The sequence below is a fragment of the Bicyclus anynana genome, chromosome 12, assembly GCF_947172395.1.
Source record: "Bicyclus anynana chromosome 12, ilBicAnyn1.1, whole genome shotgun sequence".
Classification (NCBI taxonomy): domain Eukaryota; kingdom Metazoa; phylum Arthropoda; class Insecta; order Lepidoptera; family Nymphalidae; genus Bicyclus; species Bicyclus anynana.
Window position 1 is genome coordinate 2,031,779 of NC_069094.1, and position 24,612 is coordinate 2,056,390.

The 24,612-nt window shown below is 36.5% G+C and overlaps 1 protein-coding gene across 1 annotated transcript in view; it reads right to left on the minus strand.

The window, feature by feature from the left end:
• The window catches only part of LOC112046261 (uncharacterized), a 65,656-nt gene that overhangs the window by 36,092 nt on the left and 4,952 nt on the right, over positions 1–24,612 (minus strand). The gene's annotated exons all lie outside the window — the stretch shown is intronic.

A 24,612-nucleotide genomic window follows, 5' to 3' on the forward strand; every position in this document is an offset into this window, starting at 1 on the left:
TTAAACATGAGAGATTTATGTTCTTAATTTCGGCAACCTGATTTTTTCTGCTAATTTCATAAAATGTTGAGTTAATTGCGAAACTTTGCTTCAAGAGGATACGACGTTGACTTGAAAGTAAGTCGGATTTCTTTTCTGTTTTAGTAGCAAAATTCATTTTAGTATCAGCCATATACTCGTAGTAAATCATATTAATGCTTATATAAGTATGAGTCGTGATACCCCGAACCGGATTCGAAACTACACCCTCCGAATCAAAGGCAAGAGGTCATCTCCACTGGGCTTTCATTGCTTCTTTAATAATATAATAAATAGATTTTGATATTATTTTAAATCCCTAGATACACGGAAAGCCAATATAGGTATAATATGATTCTTGAGATTTCACTCGCCTTTTGTAAGGCTTCATTTAATAAATTGAAACGATCGTTGACGAAATTGAAAGCATTGTCGGCGACGAAATTGCAAGGATGGTTAACGGCGAAATTGCCAAGATTCTTTGAGTTAAGGTTGAAGACGAAGAGGTTATTTCCGAAATTGGGGACGGGTTCTTAATGGTTTATTAAGGTGAGTGATGTTTATTAATATTGCGGTATGTTAAAGCTAAATTATAGAGGAATAGGTGCATGAACTGGAAATTGACGGCTTAATTACGGCCTTTGAGCAAGTATTACGTGTCTCTTTACAAGATTTGATTAGTATATAGTTTCACAATTTATAAGCAATCAATCTAGCATGAATAATTTAAAAGTATAAATATTTGTCAGCCTCCGTGGCGCAGTGGATTTACATGACTTAGGTCCTGGGTTCAATCCACGACTGGGCCGATTGAGGGTTTCTTAATTGGTCCATGTCTGGCTGTTAGGAGGCTACGGCCGTTGCTAGTTACAGCCCTACCGGCAAGACATACCGCGATTTTGCGTTCCGGTACGATACGTGACATGTAGAAACCGAAACGGGCATGGATTTTTATCTTCCTCCTTACAAGTTAGCCCGCTTCCATCTTAGATTGCATCATCACTTACCATCAGGTGAGATTGTAGCTTTGACTATTTTATATAATTCGATACAATTTTTGTCTTTACTACAATTTTATTTTATTTTTAAACCCTGTAAAAGCCCGATAGAAATAATGTTGTGATAATATTGACGTCTTTGAGGAATCAATTGGCGATTTAAATTTTGAATTACCATGACCATTTTGTAAACTCTTAAGAATGCACCGTAGAAGCTACGTCTAAAGATGTGGAACAAGCAAAGAAATTATGTGGCAAATCGTGCCAAAACATATGATGTTTAGACGTGAATGCGAGCAAAATGGAACATATCTCGTACATTGCATATACCTATATGATAATAAGAACAAGGAGAACAGTGAAGATATAAAATGAGAATTTCTCAGAGACATGGTTGGCGCGAACCTAACATTTACAAAAATGAAATGATTTGTGAGTGTAATATAAAAGGTGTTATAATCCATTCGAAAATGGTTATATATTATTTGTGTTAGTATTTAATCCAGTATTAAGTTACCTATTGTGACACGTAGGGTAGCAGCGACAGTGATTGTACCTTTATTTCGAGGTAGAGGAAACACCTCGAGCAAGTCCTAGGACTTGTGATCTTGAGAGTAGGTGGTGGTAGGTTGGTAGGTAGGTAGATAGTTAAAAGATCCTTTCAGATTAAAAAACACTCACCTTCCCTGCCCGACATGTTCTTCATGCCCACACAACATAAACAAAAAAATATCAATAAATAATTACAACACAAAACATTATTGCACAAAAATACTAACGTAAACTAACAAACAACGGATCCCAAGTCAACAAATATCCTCTTATTTATACCAACACTGATAGCTCCCCTCCACTATAACATAAATAATAAATGTTAATACCACGTGTAATCGAGGAATTTGTAACACTATATCTAAATTTTTGGCTAGCACTACTCATTCATATTCGAAATTCCACATTATAAATCTGCTTTAACGGCCCACTATATTAATATGCCTACATATTTGTAGAAGAGGAGATATACATGTAAATTAAAAAATAGGAGATTTTATTATTTATTTATTATTCTACAAAATACATATTGATATTAAGCCTAACCATAATGCAACACAAACAGATGATGTTTAAATTAATGTATTGCGGGGCGATAAAAGTCAAATTACTAGAAAAATGTTAAATTTGCAAGTGGTAGGACACAAGAGGAGAGGAAGACAAAAGAAGTGGATGGAGTATGTGAAAGTGGACATGTGTAAAGGGATGATGAGTTGACCAGTAACAGACACGAATGGAATAGATTGACATTGACATATTTTGCTGACCCCACTTAAGTGGGATATAAAGGAGATGATGATGATATAAATTCAAACTGCCTTGTTGGTCCAATGGTTAGCCAATGTGGATTCAGATCACGGGTTCGACTCCTGTTTTGGACTATGGGATATTTAGTCCTTTCTTCCAAGAAATTCTCAGAATGAATTTGGGAAGCTGATGGTGAACTCGTGTCTCAGAGAGTACGTTAAACCGTCAGTCCCAATCATTACCATTAACCCTTACCCAACCCAAGCCCGCCAATGCGTATTGGAGCAGCGTGATGGGTTTAAGCTCCATAAAAAGAGACAGATATGGAGCCTAAGTCCACTCCACTCACACACACCACTCCTGGCCCTATTATGGACCGTTGAAATAGCGATAAATATTGATAACGATAAATAGTCGTTGATGAATTTAACACTAAGCCATTGCAGCAGCGTAGTGGGTCTATGCTCCATATAACGGGCTGATAAAATAGGCTGATAATGATATATCCTTGAAAAACAGCGTTAAAGATTAAATTTGAGGGGCTCTAGAGACAAGTTGCCTTGAAGGTATGAAGTATAAATCTAATAAATCTCAAAATAAAACCTTTCACATTTAATTTTCACAGTCACTCACTAAGTAAGTTTTCTCAGAATCCTGAAGTGGAATAAATAACAAAACGAAAGCTATGTGAAACTAATATTATATAAGATGATAGTAAATTGGAACCAGGCGGAGATCTGGGAATAATGTTAAAACATAAACAAAAGGAATATCATAGAACAACGGAATTGCTAGATGTATTGAAATATCTACCGAGATCGTAGTTATTTCTGGCACATTTTACTTACAGACAGGGCTGTCACAATTTATTTAATGTGAATATGAATATTATTTTAATAATTTTCTCTTTCACGACCCAAAAGTCGGTTTTAATAAACACTCCGTCCTGCGGCCCGCAGGAAAAAGAATTTATAATATAATATTATATTATATTATAATTTACATTATAAATATAATTTAATAAAAGCAAAACTTAAAGTAGTTCTTTTAGTTTACTAACGATGATTTGCCATACCAATTTCTTTATAAAAACGTTTTTTCATACAAATATACCAAAAACACAATTTAGATCGATTACCTTTGGAATATCGCATCCAAATTCACCACCAGAATTGGATCGTGATCATATGCTTTTGACAGTGCGGTACCATCTAGCAAGGCAGGTCCTAAACTAAATGGTCTGAGGTAGTAAATGACAGTTACTTACTCAATTTTCCACAGTAGAATAATAAAGTAGACCAGTAAACCTATTTAATTAAGTGGAGAGTAAAGTGAGTGTGGTTGGCAACCCTACTGAGAATAAGTCGTAAAGTATAAATATTATGATCTTGCGCACAGTTGATGATCTGTGAGGATTTGTTTATGTGCAATTCAAAAGATCTGATATTTCAGATTTCTGCTACATTGTTTGAACTTTATTAGCCAGTGATGAAGAGTGTTTAGCATTTTGTACAAAGCTGTTAAAAAATCTAAATTTGACTAGCAGCCGATCTAAATTTGCCTGGTTGGTCCACTTAGTAGTAGTTTGTTAGTCTATGTAACTTCGGGTTCAAATCCTGGATCGGGCTTTTTTACTTATACTGATTTTCTCCTTTTTTAATTTAAAGAAAAAATCTCGACTTGGGAAGTTGGGAGACGTAACTCCCCTCATAGAACATTTTAAGCTGCCGGTCACCATTAATATTTGATTGTACTTGTTAAATGAATTAACATTATCACAATAAGCCCGCTAACCCGTATCGGAGCGCTATGGTGGCTCCATATCCCGTCTGCTATAAAGAGAGAAATGGGGGGATTTTAGGGGTATTTTCAGGGATTTTTTGACTCTTTTATATTTTTAAATTGACAATATTACTACTTCTTACTTGTTCTTAACCACTCTGTGGTGACTGGCGGCAATATTTATCCAATAAAAAAAATGTTAAATTTATTCAGTGTCATGAAATTTATTCGGTGTCATGTATGATTTCAATATTACGTCTTCATCTGATTCTTCGTAAAGAATCTTCGTTCAGATGAAGACGTAATATTTTATGTACTAAATATAGACTTTTGAAATATATTACATTATGTTGTTTCTAAAACATTATGAATTTATATTTTTTCGGGCGATTTTAGGGGTTTTTGTCACAAAAGATCTCAGTGTTACCAACTTGTAACACTGAGATCATTCTAAAATAATATTTATTTATTGACAAAAATCTATTCACCTTTTCTAATATTACAAACTCTCATAGTTTTGTTTGTGCGGTTGTAGGGGATATTAATAAATTAATAAAACAATTTAAAAAAAATAACTTTTAACAATAAAAAGCCACGTTATCTGTGCGTGACCTTGGGTAAATTAAAATCCCCGTATTCTCACAAGAACGAGAACTACGTGGGTGAATTAGGCAATAATAAATGAGACAAGGAAAATTCTAATTTTACTAATTTGGAGGGGTGTTTTTGAAAAATTGTCCCCGCGTGACGTCCACGGAAATTGGATTCTTTAAAAACAATGTCTAAATAAAATTCTGACCACGCTTGGGGGTGATAAAAAATTTGCATTGTGACAGCAAACAGTTTTAATTTACAACAGGATACGTCAATAATTCTCGTTTTCTTTTTGGCATTAGGGAAAAAGGGCGCCTTTAAGAACTTGGGATAAAATTAATTCAAATTATTATTTGTTGTTTTCTTTTCAATGTTATTTTTACGTCTTTTAAAGTCTCGTAAAAAAAGATTATCTTTGAAGTTCCTTAATTTTGTGATAATATTAATTGACTAATATTAGAATAATTAATTAATGGCGATTGTTCTAGTTAAATTTTAAACCTTTCTAGAGCACATGGAGTGGCCTTGTCTGCTTTTATAACATGTCTGGAGTTCGATTCCCAGCTCGGCTAAAAAGTTTCTCTTAATTATCAATCTAATTATCAAACGAAGGTATTGGTTAGTGGTGGACGCCAGTTACCATCGGAAATAATGTTAATTGAAATATATATTACATACAATGGATGTACCTTGTACGTACTACATGCAAAAGTTCCAAGAATTCAATTTTAAATACTATTTAGATCTACAACTACATAGTTTGGTTTACTTGGATACTTATTTGTAACAAAATTCCACAGAAGCCTTTGTATAGAGTATAAATATCTTTGACCCTCATTCACTTGTACGAAATCTACCCTTTTGTTAACTTTATTGGTAGGTTCGCCTACTGTAGGATTTAGACAGGAATTTATGAAGAATAAAGATGTCTCGGTGTAGATTTAAATTAAATAATTACGTAAATTACGCATATCAGTATATATATCATGAGTGTGTAAATATGGTAAAGAGATTTTAAATTTCTGGTAAACCCAATCCATTTACTTTAATTATTAGTTAGTTTATGTTTAATGATCTAAATCAATTAAGGCGGTGCCAAGCCAGTGGCGTATAAATTAAAGCCGTTTCTGAATGAAAGAAAAAATACTTAAAGTTTATGATTTTTAAAACGGCTTGAGTTAATGCATCACTGTGTCCGCCTTCAAAGTGATCAGAAGGTAGTACATACTGTTATTTTTGTTAGTCGGTTGAATTTTTTGGCAAAAAGATTTTATTCTTCTGTGTTTCGTCCTTTTTTATTTTTTATTTTCATGAAAATTAAATGAGACCAATCATGAAGTATACTTTTTCAAACTAAAAAAACGAAGTTATAGTAAGTTATAGGTAACAAACATTAAAAAAACATACGTGCCGAATTGAGAACCTCCTCCTTTTTTTTGGAAGTCGGTTAATAAAATCAAAATGGTGGAAAGCAGGTACTATGTCAAACCATTTATGCTCTTTCAGCCTATCGCATCTGTTTGGGGTTGACGCATGAATTACGGGAAAACCGATACCCACGCTGACTCGGCGTAAAAAGTACCAATCAAAATGTGAAAAGCTCGCGAGAGTTAGCCCGCTTTAGAAAAATAGGTAGCGATTTAGGTCACCGCGCGCGCGGTAACGATTTGTTGATGATGTATTTGAGTTATGGGGTTTTTTAAAAATGGAATAACGTTATTGCATGCTGTCGACAGCCTTGAAAGAATGAAAGAAAAATATTTTTATTTGGTCAGTAAAAAACTTAAAACTAAGCTTTTATACAAGTTACAAGAAAAGTGAAAGGAAAAGCGCACTGACCAAATAAAGGTCTCTCACAAGGTCTGGTTTTCAGTGAAAGCCTTGGATGTATCAACATCATCATCATGTCAGCCGATGGACGTCCACTGCAGGATATAGGCCTTTTGTAGGGGCTTCTAAACATCACGATACTGAGCCGCCTGCATCCAGCGAATACCTGCGACTCGCTTGATGTCGTCTGTCCACCTGCTCGACCAACATTGCGATTTCTGGTGCGGAGACCCCATTCCAGCACCTTGGGACCCAATGTCCATTGGCTCTTCGAACTATGTGCCCCGCCCATTGCCACTTCAGCTTCGCGACTCGTTGAGCTATGTTGGTGACTTTGGTTCTTCTGCAGATCTCCTGATTTCTGATTTGATCACGCAGAGATACTTTGAGCATAGCTCGTTGCATCGCCCGCCGTGTGACTCTGAGCCTTCTTATCAGGCCCATAGTTAGCGACCAAGTCTCGGAACCATAGGTCATTACTTAATGGGATGTATCAATTAGTGTTAATACAGGTAGAATAGTCAATCAATCAATCAATCAATTTATTTAGTTGCAGATACATGCATGGTACTAACGCCACTATGTCAGTCCGTATTCAGGATCAGACTACGAGGCCAATCCAGTTGCAGCGAGGAGTGCGTCAGGGAGATGTGATCTCTCCGAAGCTATTTACCGCCGCACTGGAAGACGTCTTTAAGCTTCTGGACTGGGGCGGACTTGGCATTAACATCAATGGCGAGTACATCACTCAACTGCGGTTCGCGGATGATGTAGTCATCATGGCACAGACTCTGGATGACCTTAGTACCATGCTCAATGACCTCAGCAGCGTTTCTCAACAGGTGGGCCTGAAAATGAACATGGGCAAAACAAAAATATTGTGTAATGCTCATGTATCGCTCCACCCAGTTATAGTTGAGAACGCTGCACTCGAAATTGTAGACGAATACATATACCTAGTACATATGATCCAGTTAGGTAGGTCCAATTTCGAGAAAGAGGTGAACCGTCGAATCCAACTCGGCTGGGCTGCATTCGGGAAACTTCGCGACATCTTTTCGTCCAAAATTCCTCAGTGCCTGAAGACAAAAGTCTTCGAACAGTGCGTGTTGCCAGTGATGACCTATGGTTCCGAGACTTGGTCGCTAACTATGGGCCTGATAAGAAGGCTCAGAGTCACACAGCGGGCGATGGAACGAGCTATGTTAGGAGTATCTCTGCGTGATCGAATCAGAAATGAGGAGATCCGCAGAAGAACCAAAGTCACAGACATAGCTCAACGAGTTGCGAAGCTGAAGTGGCAATGGGCGGGGCACATAGTTCGAAGAGCCGATGGACGTTGGGGTCCCAAAGTGCTGGAATGGCGACCCCGCACTAGTAAGCGCAGTGTTGGTCGACCCCCCACCAGGTGGACTGACGACATCAAGCGAGTCGCAGGGATTCGCTGGATGCAGATGGCTCAGTATCGTGATGTTTGGAAGTCCCTACAAAAGGCCTATGTCCTGCAGTGGACGTCCATCGGCTGATATGATGATGATGATGATGATGATGACATGCATGATATTATACAGGTGGTCAGTAGATATAGATGGTAAATGTATCTTGCCAATTTGGCATGCACATTATTCATTAAGTATGTGTTATGTCATTTTCTAAGAAGTTACGTATAATGAAAATACATACAGCGATATTCTCGCGAGTGAAAACACATTTCGCTATATTTAGAATTTTTCGGGGTTTCATCCAATGGGACGGCGAATCTAAAAATATTCAATTCATATTCAATATCCTATTCTGTCTATACAAAATTCCAATCAGCTGCTCAACACTTCATACAATCATATTACGATTACTACTTTGGATCGAAAAATCTCCGATTGAGATCGGATGCAGTTCGGAAAGAGCCTTAGCACCTAATTGAATTATAACCACATTTAGTTCGGCCCAACGTTCGGCCCATGTTTCCATTATATTATAACTCAAATTCACAGTAACTTTCATCTGCGACCGCAGGATTTAATCCCGAGTTCGATTTCGATGCTAAATGTTAGTGGAACAAATATTCTCGGAACTTCGTTGAGCTATTTGTATTTTATAGAATTTCGCGATGAAATTGTCAAGTCGTGGTCGTTATCAACCCATATTCGGCTCACTGCTGAGCTCGAGTCGATAATAAGAGGGGTTAGGCCAATAGTCCACCCAAATGCGGATTGGCACACTTCAAATTACAGAGAATTAAGAAAATTGTCTGGTATGCAGGTTTCCTCACGATGTTTTTCCTTCACCGTTTGAGACACGTGATACTTAATTTCTTAAAATGCACACAACTGACAAGTTGGAGGTGCATGCTCCAGACCGGATTCGAACCCACAGCCTCCGGAATCGGAGGCAGAGGTCATATCCACTGGGCTATCACGGCTTATGTCGTAGTAGTGATCACAAAATGCCATGTGGTTATAGGAGTATAAATGTACTAAAGCTTTAGTAGCTCACAGTCAAAGGGCCATATTTAAATCCAAGTGGACCTGGCTTCAATTTCCGCTCGGTGGGCTATTGTCGTACCAACGCCTTCTACTAGACTTTTCTCTTAGTTGGGCGATAAGAGTTGATTTGGCCATGCTATAAATAATTTGTTTCACTTTAAGAAAATCATGTAACTAATGCGGCCAATATAATGCTGGGAGTATGTAAAAAGGATCATTGTAGTGGACTTAATACTTCAGTACCAAATGTTTTAAAAGAGTGATTTTGTTTAAGCTCAATGCAGCGCAATCTGGCTCTCGTGGGAGATATGTTGAGGCTAGTGAGATGTTACTTTTAGAGAATATTCATTCAGCGACTTAGGTTATATATTAATTAAACTATTTTTAATATACTTAGTGATTTTTTGTGCAATGTGCATGAATAATTCAATAAAGTATATTATTGTAAATGTGAAGAAACCTTTTAATACATTAAAATTATCTATCAGGTTTGTATTCTTGCCTTCTGAACCTGGTAACCGGGTCCTTCTGTTAGACTTACTACAAATAAATACACTTAACGATTTAAAATCGCTTGTAATCAAAGCGATATTGCAATAAACGAATTTCGAACATACATTTAAGCGTTTTTTATTGCGTAAATCACTATATTAAAGCTATTTTGTTGTAAGCTAAGTTATTAATACAGAACTGCGATCTCAAATTTCAATTCAATTTTCATCTGATGTTAAATGAATATGTAATCGAACACCTTGCAAGTCATAGATTTATAACACATAGATAGTGTGTAATTGCAGGTTTCTTAAGCCGTTTTATGTGCCCCGAAATGGGAGCCCTTGACACATCGTTGCGCTACGATAAGTGCGCTTGTGTGCGTATCGGTGAGTGTTAGATTAGCTCATACGCTCACAATAGTCATTGAAGTGGCTTACGTTCGGAGTGAAAAAGTGTTAGGTGCTGCGGCTCTATAGATTATTATTAGTCTAATTGCAAGTATTTATTTATTTTATTTATTTATTTATACTTTATTGCACTAAACAAAAACAATAACAAAAAAAACATAGAAAACAAGTATGTGCAAAGGCGGTGTTATTGCTTATAGCAATATCTACCAGACAACCTTTGAATAAATGAATTATCAATATTTATTTATCTACCCACTAGGTGTTTATGTATTGAACTTTATTTTTATAGACGGAAATCTCGACCGTGCACGTCATAGCAGGTAAATTTAACTGCGTTATTATCATCTCACTGGCTGTAGTTCGCTTAGAGCCAGATATGCGCCATACCTACAAGTTTTTAAAAGTCATAAATACTATATAAGCCAACTGCTATTCCCGAGAATGAAATTTCAAGTTTTCCGCTTATTAAGATGATTTTTTAATACAGCCTTTATAGCACTCGACGGAAACTGGGAATTTGTGAAGAGAATATGCTGGTTAAAAAGGAAAGTTAGGTATCCATAAAAACCTGGCATTGGCAACCATTGTTTGAAATTTCTTTGATCATAATGGAAAAATTATCATATAAAACTTAGAACTACCATGATGCTAAAATGCGGGTCTTAGAATGATAATTTTGATATCACATGTAAACGACGATGAACAGCGGGTTATCCTTCTGTACAGTGACGTACAAACCACCACTAAACAGCAAAAACAACAAACCCAAAACCGCAAAAGGTAACACCACCAACTTCCCAACTCCGAGCTAAGAATTTATACTGAAATTTCTTAGAAGCAAAGCCCATTAACAGTTTAATGACCCAAGACCCAACACCAGGAATCCAAATTTTCATAGGGTAATCACGAACTAGGCAGGACGACAGCTCCATACGGTAATAGTACATTATGATATAAGTGCGACAAGTTGAAATTACAGCTGAGGTTATATGTAGCTCAAGCCGAAGGCGAGAGCTATAGTAAGGAAGCAAAGGCTGTAATTATCAAAGCGCACGTATGTCAAACGACGTTTTATAACAGATTTGCGAGGAAACACACTTAGAACACACTTTCTGAAAATGAATGATCTTTGCCTGTTTTCCTTATGATGACCTTTTGATACGTTTGTCATTTTTGCACGGATACAATACGATATTGAAATAGATGAAATAAGCGATACTTTACGAGATAATGTGTTACAAACTTATTTAAAGGTTGTCCCGTAATTAATGGATACGGCACAAATGGGAGGTACACCACCTAGATAATTAAAACTGATTTAATTAGTTTTGAAAAAGCCATCGCGACCAAGTTATACTTTTTATCCGATTTTCTATCTTAAATCAGTTATCCGTATCTCCCATTTGCATTTTATCCATTAACTTCGGAACATTTTGTATAAATATTTTTGGGGTTAAAAATAGCGATTCCATAACTTCGATCAGAAAATATTTCATCATAGTTCTGTATTAGGGCAACGATTTAATAATACGAGTCTTGTTTTCCCGAAATAAGAAATTGCTTTTAACGAGAAGCCTCATAAACAATGAACCCTCTCTGTCTGATTGATTCTTTGTAGAGCGAGAGCCTGTCGTAGCCGGATCTCCTTCATTATATAAACACTGAACGTTTTCAGCCCATTCTCTAATCGTTGGTAGGGTATACAAATATAAAAATTCGACCGAGGCGACTTGTGGTTGCAACAGCCTTCAATTATCTATGTATAAAGCGTAATATATAGATAATTAGACCATTGTAGTCCTTTCATATTTTCCTCGGAATAATATGAGAAATCATGACGTCACTCAGATACTAGAGAGTAGTAATTTAGCTGCGTAGCCAGCGTTGGAAAACACTGTCACTTAATGCTGACTGACGTAACTAGCCAAAATTGCCGCGTAACTTTAATATGTTTGTATGTCGGTCGGTTTCGGTAGGGCGCATGATTTTTAACCGACTACAAAAAAGGAGGATCTCAATTCGACTATAAAGTTTTTTTTTCATGTTTATTACCTCATAACTTTGTTATTTCTTAGCCAATTTTGATTTTTTTACGATATCCAGTGGATTTAAAAAAAAAAACATGTTTTATACTTGTAAGCTTATATAAAATGAGGTAGATCTGGCCATCTCTAGTTCTCAGTCCATCACTTTGAGAAACATTTGCTCTAGGATCCACTAAAGATTATAGTAGACTGTCTGATCAAAACTTTGTGATTTTCGATAAATATAAGGTTTTGTAATTGTACGAACCACAAGGGTTAATGGTAATATATTCAGAAATATACGTATTTTAGAATTTCTAGAAATTAAACAATAAGATAATAGTTTTAAAATAGATTTTGAGTATACATAATTAGTATAGTTAATATTATGAAAGGGATTTTAATTTTTTTTAGAGCAAACTTTTGTTTTTCTTCAACAATTTATATAATAAAATAGAGTTAAAAATGTATAACCAATTTTAAATTTTGAAAATTCAGGTATTTTAAATATTAACGCCCGAAATTAAATGATAGTCAGGACTTTTCTCTTACATCTTTTTTTATTTTTTGTACAAAATTAAAATTGTCACTTAAGTTTTATATACTGTGTATTTAATTAGTATTTTTAACGTAATTAGTATTTTTCATTACAAAATTTTTTGAAGGAAAAAGCAAATAGTACAACATAATATGTTAACGCATAACCATTAACTCTTCGTTGGCTACTAATATATTATAAAGTAGTAAGTCTCTACTACTAATATATTATAAATAGAAAAGGAATATACCGCGAGAAAAGTCGATGTTACAAGCCGTCCGCTATAAAGGCCCTTACGTCTCTTCGGGGAAATATTTTCTTTCCATTTCCGAATGTTTCATTTATCTCACAGTTGATATGGCGGCTAGGCACGCAGCGTCTGAATAAGTCACCCCTAGAACACTTTGGACGCAAATATTCTAGGTTTTAGTACGAAGGGTCATTTTTTATTTAAATATATTCCCGACTTCTATATTACGAGTAGATACGAGTACGTCTTTTTACTTCTTCGAGGTGTGACTAATCATAAATAGGTTAGGTAAACTTAAAAAGCAAATCCTTATCTAAATACTAAAGGTGATGGTCCAAAACTGTATGGAGCCCAGGATCAGTCATTGTACCCTGGCGGAAATAATAGAAAATGAAATTTTTAACTATTTTCGATTATACAAATCTACGAATTTACTTTAATACTTTCGAAATAATATTCATTCTCTCCCAAGAAATGCAACACTAATATGGGTAACAATGGCAGATTGATGACGTTTTCAACGCAATAGTCGTTTTGACGTTTGCTGTCAAATGTCATGTCATAGTTGCTTTAATGGCGACATCTTGATATAATTCAAAAACTTGGGTTTTAATTTGATTTATTTCTTTTTATTTAGTTACATTTATTCAGATTTTTTTTTTTTTATTAAGATTTGAACAAATACCATGTAATGGACATCTCCTTTGATCCAAATTCACACGATTTTTAATAGGTATACTGAGAACTCGAAATATATTCGTCCTTATTTCCTTTAAATATTCCTTAAAATTTGAGGAACGTCCTTATAAGGCGGAAAAAATTTAACTAATTAGTCGAATAAACAAAAAAACTTCACTTTTCTATGCTTTTCCACATAATAAAAGATTTGACTGATTGACGTTTTGTGGATTTGTTCTGGAAATCCATATAACTGTGCTTTATAATTTAAAACAGTAGGTAGGAAGAGTTATTAGAAAATTGAATATTAAGGCGAGGGAAATGAGAGGGAAATGGCTTTGTTTGAAGGTATTTTCTTTGAAATAAAATTTTCTTTTAAAATAAATTGAAAGAAAACATTGCATGCATTTTGGGACTAGCAGATAGAAGTAGCGTACATAATGGAAACTTATTAATAGTTGTTTATCATGATTTAACTAAGAAAAAAGCATATGGTAAGCAGTCTTGAAAAGCAGGGAGAAAAAAGATATACCTTAAAATTAGTAGGTACCCTATCAATACATAAATGTGAAAAACACCGAAGCTGGCATACAACTGCGTGATTGCATCATAAATACTATAAGGCTTTTCAATCGTAGGTAACAAGAGTATTTTTTTTGTTAATAAAATACACATTTTTTTCTTTTGATTCACGTTTTGTAAAAACTAAATATTTTTTTTACACGCATCTTATAAAAAAAATAGTTTTAATTAATACAAAGGTATGAGAACGACACTTCGTTCCTCCCACTTACGCCAGCCTCCTTTCTGCAAATTAACATAGTTAGATATTTCTAATATAATAAACAGGAAGAGTCTTTTTGCATGTTTCAAATGCGCTAATCTCTAACTACCAGGGACAGTAACAATCCGGGCATGCACCTCCAACTTCTCAGTTGTGTACATTTTAAGAATTTAAATATCACAAAATATCTTGCTTCAAACGGAGAAGGTAAAACATAGTAATATTATAAAGCTGAAGAGTTCGTTTGATTGAACGCGCTAATCTCAGAAACTTCTGGTCCAATTTTCTTTCAGTTTTAGATAGCCCATTGATCGAGAAAGGCTTTAAGCTATATATTATCCCCGTATTCCTACGGGAACGGGAACCACGCGGGTGAAAACGCGCGACGTCCGCTAATAATAATATAATACGCAGAGATAGAAAGACTATGATACTATTGATGAATGGATCGAACAAGTTAAGAATATAAAACAGACTTGTATGTCCGATATTATTAAGAACCAGAACATTAATTACAATAGACTATTGTTCGTGCTATTGTACATTTTGATCACGTACTATTAATTCGGCCAAGCCCAAGTTCGACCAAAGATCTTTTGTCCGGGGATCGCTTTCCTATAGTATTTTGAAAACAAGACAACGCAGAAAATTTCCTTTATAAATTTCTTTGCAGGAAAATGTTTTATTTAAAAATAATAGAAATTCTTATATTTTAAAGATTTTTTTATATATTGTGTGATGTTTCGACCAACTGAGTATTTTTGTTTTTAGTTTGTAGGGATGAGTTAGTAAGGAAACTGTAGATAGTACAATACCCACTAGCAGGCTAATTCACTATCCTTGATGTATGCTAGTTGACATATCGTTATCAAGCCATATTCGGCTCACTGCTAAGCTCGAGTTTCTTCTCAGAATGAGAGGAGTTAGGCCAATAGTCCACCACGCCCAGTGCGGATTGGCAGACTTCACACACGCAGAGAAATAAGAAAATTCTCTGGTATGCAGATTTCCTCACGATGTTTACCTTCACCGTTAGTTCACCGTTAGTAGTTGATATATACTAAATTGAGATTCTAAGTAACAAATATCATCCGGTGCTTAGTGGTGGATATCATACAGTATGTAGTCATTTTGTCAATGGATTCGATGTTTATTTTAATATGTTGATAATAAAGACCAAAAATATTAATAGGTCAGCTAATCACACTAATGAAGGAAGTTCGTGTGTAAGTGCGAAGTGTGTTTGTTTGTTACACTTTCACTTTTGGCTAGGGATGTACCGAGATATTATCCTGGATAGAGAGACGAATATCTTAGGATGACATGGATTCGCCACGCAGGTGCAGAGTCCATTGCGTGGTAGAGAGAAAAACTCCTGAGTCCTGGACTTGTGACTACAGTATGTAGGGTTAAGGAATACCTTGACAATCGATTAACACTCACCTCCTCTGCTCGTGTTGTTCTCCCTGCCTAGCCAAATTTGGTAAGATCCTATTAGTAGCAGCTTTGGATTCCCGTTCTAATATGAGACGAATATCTTAGCATTCCATGGATTCGCCGTGCAGGTGCCGAGTCCATTGCGTGGTAGATAGAAAAACTCCGAGCAGAGTCCTGGACTTGTGACTAGAGGACGTAGGGTTAAGGAATTCCTTGACAATCGAATAACACCGCCCTTCTCCGCTCGTGTTGTTCTCCCTGACAAGTCAAATTAGGTAAGATCCTATTAGTGGCAGCTTTGGATACCCGTTCTAATGTAGATAAATTACATCTTTATTCCATAAAGTATCGTAGTTCCTTATTTGTGAAACGCGAACGGTTTTTATTGGAAATGTTTGTACGTTCGTGGCTAGTTACCACCCTACCAGCAAAGACGTACCGCCAAGCGATTTAGCGTTCCGGTACGATGCCGTGTAGAACCGAAAGGGGTGTGAATTTTCATCCTCCTCCTAACAAGTTAGCCCGTTTCCATCTTATACTGCATCATCACTTACCATCAGGTGAGATTGTAGTCAAGGGCTAACTTGTAAAGAATAAAAAAATAAAAAAATGATTTTAATGTTTTTTACTTTATTCTTTCAACTTACGTGTCCCAATTGTATCCATTTTATTGCATTGCTAACACACCCTTAGCCTTGAAAGTGACAGGCAGCCAGACGGATAAAATAAGTTTTACTATATCACTCAGTCTAGATTGAGGCTAATGAGTGAATTAATTTGTTAATGGAAGCGCGTCCTACTTCACACGAGACACGCACGAACGCTTCGGTAATTATATTACTTATAAAACATGCAAAATATATTACTCTCACAGTTACTTATAAAATATAAGCAGAACCTTGCGTTTTTGTTCACGTACTTCCCATTCCCGTGGGAATACGGGAATAAAATATAGCCTATGTTACTCCCTGATAATGTAGCTTTCTTTTGGTGAACGAATTTTTGAAATCATTCAAGTAGTTTTTGAGTTTATTCGTTACAAACAAAAATACAAATAGTACCTCTTTTTATAATATTAGAATAGATTAGTCAATTTGATTGCTTTCTGATCACACTTTACTCTATTCATTATTTAAACTTTATCCCTTAAAACATTTTTACCCCGCTTATGATTCCTACACTATCGTAAAACTTCTATTGAAAATCCAAACTTAGCTTCATCATCACTTTATTTATCTGTTACAAAATATAAATTTAAATAGCTTATTAACTACAGGTAAATAAAAAAAAATATTTTAGTTTCTGAAATTACATAAATACATGCGAAATTGGAACCTTCTTTTATGGAGTAGTAAAACTACCTCTGTATTAGAAGACTCCGCTCTTCCATAACTACATAGTGAAATAATAGATTTTAAATGAACATTTTTTTTTATTCTTAACAAGTTAGCCCTTGGCTACAATCTCACCTGATGGTAAGCGATGATGTAATCTAGGAACATTCAGGAAATGAACATTAAATAGCCTTGGCTTATATTAAATTTAGCACATATACCACAGGTTCAAAAGGGAGGTTCAGTTTAGAAGCAAGGCAAAAACTCAACAGTTACAATTAAAAAAAATACAAAAACATATTCCATAATCTCATTACATAAAATAATTAAAACTTCTTGTTTAAGTTGAAAGCGGATATAAAATACAAAACAAAACAATTACTTGGTTTTGTACTTTGCGAATCCTTTTGTTAAATAATAATGTTTATTGTTCGATAAGTAATTGCAAGTGGGTACAAATGGGGTAACAAATGGGTGGTATAATTGAATTTACGTCTTTAATAGCTGGCTATTTGCATTTTATTGCCTGCAGTGCACTGTATCCCTCGTATTACTGCAATATTGCTCTGATTCCAGTTGCCTTTAGCGGAATATCGGAAAATGATTCGCTACGATCTATCTGATCGCGTAAATACAACTGTATGCCTGCAACTGCAGTTTTGATTATTATCATTAATTTGTTTTTATGCTACATAATCGTCGTCATCAACCCATATTCGGCTCACTGCTGAGCTCGAGTCTCCTCTCAGAATGAGAGGGGTTAGGCCAATAGTCCACCACGCTGGCCCAATGCGGATTGGCAGACTTCACACACGCAGAGAATTAAGATAATTCTCTGGTATGCAGGTTTCCTCACGATGTTTTCCTTCACCGATTGAGAGGCGTGATATTTAATTTCTTAACACACGCTACATAATCATCATCAGTAAAACTTATATCCTGATCACTGTAGAGCACGAGTCTCCTTTGTCTTAGTACTTCTTAGCATGGTAACTAGCCACGGCCGATTGCTTACCACCAGACTAGACCAGAGCCAATATAGAAAGTATAAACTTCTAAAGTCCTCTCTGCTGAGTACCACAGCACTACCGACAGCGCCATATAGGTCGTCAAACAGCAATACTGAATGGCGGGGGTACTTCCACGGACGACCTGTCATAAAGACCTCTAATATTTACAACTTATAGAAAACCGGGTCAAAACTTATATAGTTTGTAAAGAAGCGCAAGCTGTAATTTATCAAAAACAAATTAAGGTCTTGCTCAATACTTCGATCCCTTTGATGAGGGTTCGAGTCGTCCCTTCCCCAGGGGCTATCTGTAACTTGGAACATTCTGGAAAACTTACGCAGTGAATATTTTATTTGAAAATTATTGCGACACTTTGATCAAACGTTCTAATAAAGTTTTGTATAGTTCCTGTTAAAGACGACCACTTTGGAGAAATTTTGTAGGTTGTAGTAGATTTGATTCCCAGGTCCTACTAATGTAAAAAATATATATGGGATATCTCTGCCTCTGATTTCGGAGGGTGTGGGTTCAAATCTGATCCGGGACACGCAATTCCAACAGTTGTGTGCATTTTAAGAGATTAAATAACACGTGTCTCAAACGGTGAAGGAAAAACATCGTGAGGAAACCTGCATACTACAGAATTTTCTTAATTCTCTGCGCGTGTGTCTGCCAATCCGCATTGGGCCAGCGTGCTGGACTATTGACCTAACCCCTCTCATTCTGAGAGGAGACTCGAGCTCAGCAGAGAAATATGGGTTGACAATGATGATGATGATTACAATACTCTCTTCTCTACATACAGTTTAGTGAACGTGCTCAAAAGAAAAAACTAACGTCCTTTAAAAAATAACTAATTTGGTTCTATCTGGTGGTAAGTGGTGTACCAAAAGAAGCATCTTAGCGTCATAGGGAAATATTTTCGTAATTTGATGTTTGTCTGTAATAAAGGTAAAACAAAGAGTTACAATTCTATTAGAGATACCATAAACACGTTAATATTTTAGTTGCTTATAGTATCTGTTACTTTGTAATTTAATTCGTTTTAGTTCTACGACTCACGTAGGCAAATCACCAATGCCCTCTTAGTTTGGTATTCCGTTAGTGTAAGTCAAACAGAAAATTGTGAAGTCAACAAGTCAAAGGCAACACCAGACGCTTTAAATCAACCGCTTGGGAACGAGGGGTGCCGTTTTTCAGTTAACTGAATCAACTAATTGGTGAAACTGCCTAATTGTGTATTCTAGCCCTAATAACGTCGAAAGTGGTTGGACGATTGATTGAAGGTTCGTGTTGAATTATTGATGTGACACGAAGCGTGTAGTGTTAATTTGATACTTTACATAATACAATGAAATTTCTACGCGACGATGGCGAGTAACAAGTATTATTATTAGGTTTGGTTTATTAGCAGTTCCTGAAACAGCGCGTTGCTCTACTTATTAGCTATGGACTTGTATAGCATCCAAATTCACCAACAATATAGTCTGTCGATTTTTGTGGAGGACGAAGTGAATTGGGAAGGATAATAATTAAAATCGATTCATTGTCGATCCCAATTTATACATTTACACATTACAGTTTTTATATACGCGTTAGATCGTTGATCAATGGTCATATATTTTGGCTACGAAATATAAGGGAGTGGACTCGCATAAAGACAGTCGAAGAACTTTTCCGCCTAGCCATGGACAAGGAAAAGTTTAGAAAGCTGACCACCGTCCTTCAGTAATGGAGAGGCACTCTAAGAAGAAGATATTTTTTGGGTATCGTCTAGCGAGTCAGGTCCCGATCTAATTGGTCTGAGACTGGGATCGAAAGATTATCGCTAACAGTAAACTAGTTTTTTATTCCTATATGGAGCCTACGGCACTTACACAATCCCCCGGTGATCTCAGCGGTGCAGAATCATTGCGTGATGGGGCCCGAAGGCAGAAGCAGAGTAGATGGGCGGAACGACTCTCTAAGGGCGTCTCCTCTGAGACTCGGACCTCGGCTTAGAGGGCCGTTCGGGAAGGGTGTTTTGGCCTGATTGTATCAGGCGGGCGCGGGTGAGTTAAAAATCCCACGACTGGGTGAAAGAAAGAAAGAAAGAAAGAAGAAAGAAAGAAAATAAGTTTATTCACTTTTTAGTGTCACAAACAGTACATCCTATCTTAGATATTACATGACTGTCTGTGACACCAAACAGAAAGGGTTTACAGCTCAGCATTAGCCGTTCATCGCAGGAAAGCAATGCGCAGCGCTGATTTTCAGCTGAGACCCGGGTGACGTCACAGTCAGTTATAATTATAAATTAAACATCTAATCAAAATACTTTAAATACATCCAAAATAAAAATTCATACAATAAGACACAAAATTAAAAAAAAAAAAACCAAAAACAAAAAACCTTGATAAGAGCGTATAAATAAAATGATAATAACATAAAGATAAATGCCAACATACAATAATTAATATTACATATATATATACATATAATATATATAAATAGAAATATGAATACTTATACCAATTAATAGACTGTACCTAAATGTGTTATTTGCATCTAAAGTTCCCATTAAATAATTGATGCCTCCACTGCATAATCTTCTAACTCTTTTTGTCTATATAACATGAACTTCTTCAATTTCTGAGAGAAGCTAAATTTGGATTGAGAGTCGCGAATAGGTGGCGGAATGTTGTTCCAGCATCGAGTGGCGGCATATTTAAAACTGCCCCTAAAAGCCGCAGAACAATGCCGCGGGAACATAAGAGGCTTTTTTGCGCACCTATACTGTTCTTTACAATCGCATACCCTCACTAGCTTCTCAAAAAGATATGATGGCCTACAATCCTTGAAAAGACCAAATAATAAGGAAGCAAGATGTAGCTTTCTCCTGGAACACATCTTTAGCGAACCATGTTGGTTTAAAAATGGAGAAACATGTGTTCTAGGGGGAATTGAAAAACAGTAACGTGCACACGCATTTTGTACCCGCTGAATGAGCTTGCTCGTTCGGACTAATAACCGAGGCCCATAAACCACGTCAGCGTAATTTAACTTTGACAGTACGAGGCTTTCAACTAAATGACTACGAACTTCCTGACTAAGATACTGTCGTATTTTATATAACACCTTTAGCCTATAAAAGCAGTTACGTGCCACCACAGCTACATGCTTCTCGAACCTCAGCTCGGAGTCCATCAGTAAACCTAAATTTCGCGCTTCAAATACCCGTTCTAATTTCGTTCCCTTTAAAATGACGTTAGCAGATTCAAAATTAATCTTTTGTAATTGATTTTAGTAATTGGGTGACGTTAGATATCGGGGACCTCGTCTTCGCCGGGGAAGACGATGTGTAGCTTGTTGTGTTTGTGTTGCCTGGGAAGCATTGTCGTTCGTTATTTCATCGTCAGGACCGTAAAGGACGCTAAGAACTAGTAGCGAAAAGAGATGTAATGAGCCGGAAAGACTGACTTTTGACTGGTGGGAGACTTCGGCCGTTGCGTCGCTAATTACCACCCTACCGGCAAAGACGCATCGCCAAGTAATTTAGCGTGCCGGTATGATGTCGTGTAAAAACCGATGGAGGTATGGAATTTCATCCTACTCTTAACAAGTTACCCCGCTTCCATCTTAGATTGCATCATGACTTACCATCAGGTGAGAGGTTAGTCAAGGGCTTACTTTGCAAAAGAATAAAGTAAAAGGACCTATTACGTGTGGGCACAGTAATCGCAGGCGTAAACATATCCGCATCATACGTATACCATGAAACTTCATGAACCCATGGTTTTTCGATGTAGCATTTCACCCTTGCCGCTATTGACTTTTGAAGTTTCAAAAGTTGCAAAGTAAAACGTTCTGAAAGATACTGAGTGATGTTAGAAGAAAAAGAGATAGATATATTATACGCAGACCGCAAGTGGCATGTTAAAACTATGCTAATTAGCAAACCTGAGCTCAGTCGCCGCACTGTCATCGCACCGTTGACAACGCCGCTGAAATAAGTTTTACGTGCCAGTTGTAAACATCGAATGTAGTTTATGTAACCTGTCTACCTCTATTTGGAGTTTACACCTTAAGAATCGATTTTTCATATTAGGCCTCCGGTATAAAAAAAATATGGGCAGTAAAATTCGATGAACAAATGACAGCGTTACGTTTTTTGTGCCGCAGCCTGCTGCTCCTCGGTTGCGCACCTTTCACTTCATAAACGTAGCTATTGAGACGTACATAGTGTCTGCTGCGGAGCAACATACACCTATTTAGCCAGTCGATCTGAAAGAGGATCTTTCTCCATTCGTGCATCGGAGCTGACACACACTTTTTTTTCTAACATCATTGTGTAATGGTAATGGAAAATACAAAGTAAATAAATCGTAGTTAATAAAATTAAAACTAAGGCGTCGCCAGCGGCGTGTGACCGAGTTTTCAGTTAGGTATAACATCCGACCGCTTTATCAGTGCTAGGAAGGTAATTGGACTAATGGCTTTCAACGTAATTGTGGATTGAGCCCGGGCCGTCTCTATAACTTTGTTGTTCTATGGTCTACAGGGAATGCACACTTTGTTATTCAATTAATATTGTTGTACTTCATTAGCATTTATTCTCAGTCCAGAGTTGGGAAGTTGGTCATTTTACACCCCTGGGCCTCGGAGAGCACGTTAAGCAGTTGGTCTTGCTCTTGGTCATTATCATTAACATAATATAATCATTATTGAGCCGTGATAGCCCAGTGTATATGACCTCTGCCTCCGACTCCGGAGGATGTGGGTTCGTATCCGGCTCGGGGCATGCACCTCCAACTTTTTAGTTGTGTGCATTTTAAAATTTTAAATATGACATATCTCAAACGGTGAAGGAAAACATCGTGAGGAAACCTGCATACCAGGGAATTTTCTTAATTCTATGCGTGTGTGAAGTCTGCCAATCTGCATTGGACCAGCGTGGTGGGCTATTGACCTAACCTCTCACATTCTGAGAGGAGACTCGAGCTCAGCAGTGAGCTGATTATGGGTTGATAATGATGATGAATCATCATCATCACCATTAATGACCAATAATCAGTACGCGTGTGAGGTCTGCCAATCCGCATTTGGCCAGCGTGGTTGAGTATTGGCCTAACCCCTCTCATTCTGAGTGGAGACTCGATCTCAGCAGTGAGCCGAATATAGGTTGATAATGATGAATCAGTTCACTGTTGACCACGAGTCTCCTTTCAGAATGAGAGGGGTTAGGGTAAAAGTCCACCATATTGGTAATGCGGATTGGCAGACCTCACACGTACAGAATTAAAAAACTCTTGGTTACAAAGTTGTTTACAGACGACATTTATAAGTACACAGCCGGCACTCAAAGCATGTGTTTTTTATTTAGAAGAGAGAAAAATTAAAAAAGAAAATTATGTATGTACAAAACAAGTGAGGCTCTACATTTGTCTACAACCGGCCGAAATAATGCCGCCCGCCCATAACTAATGGTAGGGCTTCACGCGCAGTACTGGAATTGCAATTAGGTTTGTGTAAAAACAAATTACTGCGAAACCTTCCTACAAAAAATTACTTTCTTACTTTTGCTACAGTAAACGAACTCTCATTTTAAGTAAGTAATATTTACAGAATGCGGTTGACTTAAGAATTTTTTTTAAAAGAACATTTGCCATATCTTTTTAAATATGTCCAATATTCAAATTTCCCCCCAACTAGTCGGGAAAGACTGTGCTAGGAGTGGGTACGACAATAGACCAACGGGGCGAGGATCGAACCATCACCCCTCGGTAATGAGTCCGACCGTTCTTACCGTTGAGCTATTTATATTTATGGGTACACGGTTTCATTCGCGTAGTTTCCGTTCTTGTAGGAATGCAGGGACAAAATATATCCTATGTTACTATTGTGATTTTTTTGTGAAATAATAAATATTTTAAGCCCAAACCCATCTGCCAGTGACAGAAGCGTTAAAATAGTCCAGTCGTTTTGGAGATTAGGTGGATCAAACAGACAGAAAGACAGACAAAAATTTTCAAGATAGATATATTAAATAAGTAGGTACCGTTTATATATTTTTCATACTATGCTTTAGATTTAAAATGACAAAAAATAAACTACATTTTTTTTATAATTATGTCGGCGAGTGAGTTATTTGATCGGTTACAAAATCTACGTTAATTATTGTGTTACTTTGTGTATCTGCCATCCTTGACACGTTAAGCTTAGAACCTGCTCTGAGACTACGGCTTGTCCGTTATCAGAAGTGGAATTTAGTCTGCTTCGCCAATATATACATAACTGACTTACTGATGGAAATTTTAACGATCAACTTTAACGAATGCAACTAGCAAGTTCAAAGTAGTTTCTTTTTGTGACATAGAGAATGACTAAGGAAGGATCAGGGCGAACTTAGCATCAAAGTGTGTTCTTTGAAATTGTATTCAGGTAGTCACGCGGACGAAATCGCATGCATACGTTTTTTTTTAATCAACTTCAAAAAGAGGAGGAGGTTTCTCAATTCGACCGTATATATTTTTAATGTTCTTAACCATATGTACAATACCTACAATCTCCACGAAACAAAGCCTTATTTAAATATCATATGTTGTTAAGAAAGTCTGGTGAAAATTTTGCTTGAAATATTAAAAAAAAAAAACAGATTTCTCAAACTAC